We start from the raw sequence: 2,641 nt of genomic DNA, 5'->3' as shown, positions 1-2,641 counted from the left end.
CACAGAGCTCACTCAGCTGTGTGGAGTGAGCCTTGTCATTGGACACACTTGGTTCCCATGTGGCTCCCTGGCTCTGGAAACCCCTGGAGCTTGTGGGTGCAGCTCAGCAGGTGGTCCTCCCTCTGACCTGTCTGTTTCATCCCTTTCTTCACATTCTTTCAAACTTTGGAGTCTTTCATCCAGTCTAGAGTGCAGGGATGTGGAACCTGTGGGTAGCACTCTCAATGCAAGCTGCATCCAATTTTTTTTTTCGGTCTTAACTTAGAAGAGTACCTTTTGAATGTAAAAGGCCAACAGTAGACACTTTTGTTTCTTTTGTTCCATGCAGGGGTGACCCCAGTGTCACTGTGCATGGTGGAGCAGGCTATGAAATGCCCCCCCTGTGTTGTGTAATGTAGCAGGCTCAAGACTGATGGCCTTACTTCCAAGACTGGGAAAGACCCTTGGGGAGTAAGTAAAGTCGTTTGGTGAGAGTTGGTGGGAGAAAGAGTGGCCTATTAATTAATAACTCCAAATGTCATAAGGCCATATCAGCTATTGAGCTAGGGACTCCAACCTAGGGGTCCTGGCAACCCAGGACTTCCAGGCCCTCACAATTGCCTTTCTGAATTCCCCAGAGAGCATTCTTAGCAAATTTGACCGTTTGCTTCTAAAGTTGGAATTGTCAGGGCTTTCTGAACGTGGCTGGATGCATCCTGCCCTGTGCCCTGGGCCCTTATCGTTCCCAGATCCAGTGCGAGGCCCATGTAGGGCTCGGCTGTGACCTACCCTCCTGGTCTGAAGGCCGCTGTTAGGCCTGTCTCTTCTGTTCAGAGCTTTTTGAGCCAGGAGAGGATCCCAGGTCTCTAGAGAGAGAAGAAAGGTCCAGGCCTGCCTGTGGGCCAGAGTCCTGGGTATTCTTCGAGACTGACCCCAAATTCCGCCTAGGTGGAGTGGAGGTGCTTGTGTTTCTGGCTCTGGTTCCTCAGCTTGGCAGCTGCCATGGACAGCTGGCACAGACAAGACAGAAGCCAGCATGGCCGGCACACCAGGGCAGCCCTCCTCAGCCCTGGAAGCAAAGGGTTAACAGGCTGGGGAAGGAGGGAGCAGCAGTCCTTTGGCTAAGGAGCCTTGTTAATTGATTCCCTCATTCCCATTTGTTCCTGCTAAAGAGAGACAGATGAGAGGGAGCCCGCCAGGCCTGTCTTGGCACCCGGCAGCTTGGCTGGGCACAGCTGTGCTCATGGCTCTGGTGTCTCTGTGGGGGAGGGGCCGGTCGTAGCAGAGGTGAGGAGGTGCGGCCGTCCCATCGCAGACCCTGTGCCCCTCTGCTCACTTCCCTACAGGCAGAGATGATCTCAGAGCTCTTTGGAGAGAACAGATCTTTTACTTCACCTTGTGGCACCTCTTTGATCTTTCCGCCTGCGCTGTCACCACCATGGGCTGGGAGCCCAGCAGCCAACACCGGAGGCAGCTCCCTCACCATGGGCTCCTGATGGGACCCTGCCAGCCTGAGGCCCAGGCAAGGTTTCTGCCAGGAAAAGGGTCAGCTCTGGCCCATGCAGTTTAGTTCTGTGCCTTTGTGAGGCAGGCTAAGGTCCGTGTCACTGAACCTCGCCATGGCTGCAGGCTTTGTCTGAGCCCCCTGGTCCTGACCTGCCTGAGACCCAACTTTTTATCTGTTCCTGCCTCGTCTTCATCTCAGCCAAACTCGCTGATGCCTATAAAATTGGGCTGTTTTGGATTGTGACAGACGAGAGCCTGCCAGCTTCCCCTGAGAGAATTAAGTTTGAATGTCATGCTGTAGTCAAGCCTGAGACCCTCGGGTTCACATGTCTGCCACTCTCTAGATGCATAACTTGGGCAGGCCATTTTTACTTCTATGAGTCTCGATTTTCTCACACGTAAATGGCAGTGATATTAGTACCTATCAGTGGTAGATGCAAAAGTGGCCACAATTCCCCATCCCTCCCTGAGTGCACCTCATGGCAGTAAAATTTGGCAGTTTCTCCCATCACCTTAAATCTGGCATGGTCTTGGACTTACTTTGGCCAACAGAATGTGGTGGAAGTGACAGAGCCAGTTCTGAGCCCAAGCCTAAAGTGGACTTGTATGCTTTCCTCCACTCTGTTGGAGCCCTGCCCAGCTGCTGTGTGAACAAGCATGGGCTATCCTGCTGGATGAAGAGAAATGTATGGCTCAGTCACCCTCAGCATGCAGATGTCAGCCAGCCAACCCCCAGAAGCACAGCCACTTAACTAACAGCTGACTGCAGATGCATGAGTGAGCCCAGCAAAGGCCAGAAGAAAAGCTCAGCTGAATTTCCAAACCATAGAATCATGAGCTTAGTAAGTGGTGGTTGTTTTAGCTATAAACATTAGGGTAATTTGTTATGCAGCAAAAGCTAACTGATACACTATTGCTAACTGCTGTTGTGTGGATTAAATGAGAAAATATAGTAAAGGACTTAGCAAAGTGCCTGGCACAGAGCAGATGATCAGAAAGTAGAGCTTCTATTACGGTTGCCCAGGGTAGAGTCATTGACCACAAATTAAAGCCTCTTGTATTTGAGACTGTTCTCTCATTAGCACTCAGAAGTTAAGAGACCTATCCCCTCCACACACTTTTGCAGCAGTAAGGAAAATAACAGGTAACATTATTG

The sequence above is a fragment of the Rhinopithecus bieti genome, unplaced genomic scaffold (genome assembly GCF_001698545.2).
Source record: "Rhinopithecus bieti isolate Rb0 unplaced genomic scaffold, ASM169854v2 scaffold_6907, whole genome shotgun sequence".
NCBI lineage: Eukaryota > Metazoa > Chordata > Mammalia > Primates > Cercopithecidae > Rhinopithecus > Rhinopithecus bieti.
This window is presented reverse-complemented; position numbering follows the sequence as displayed.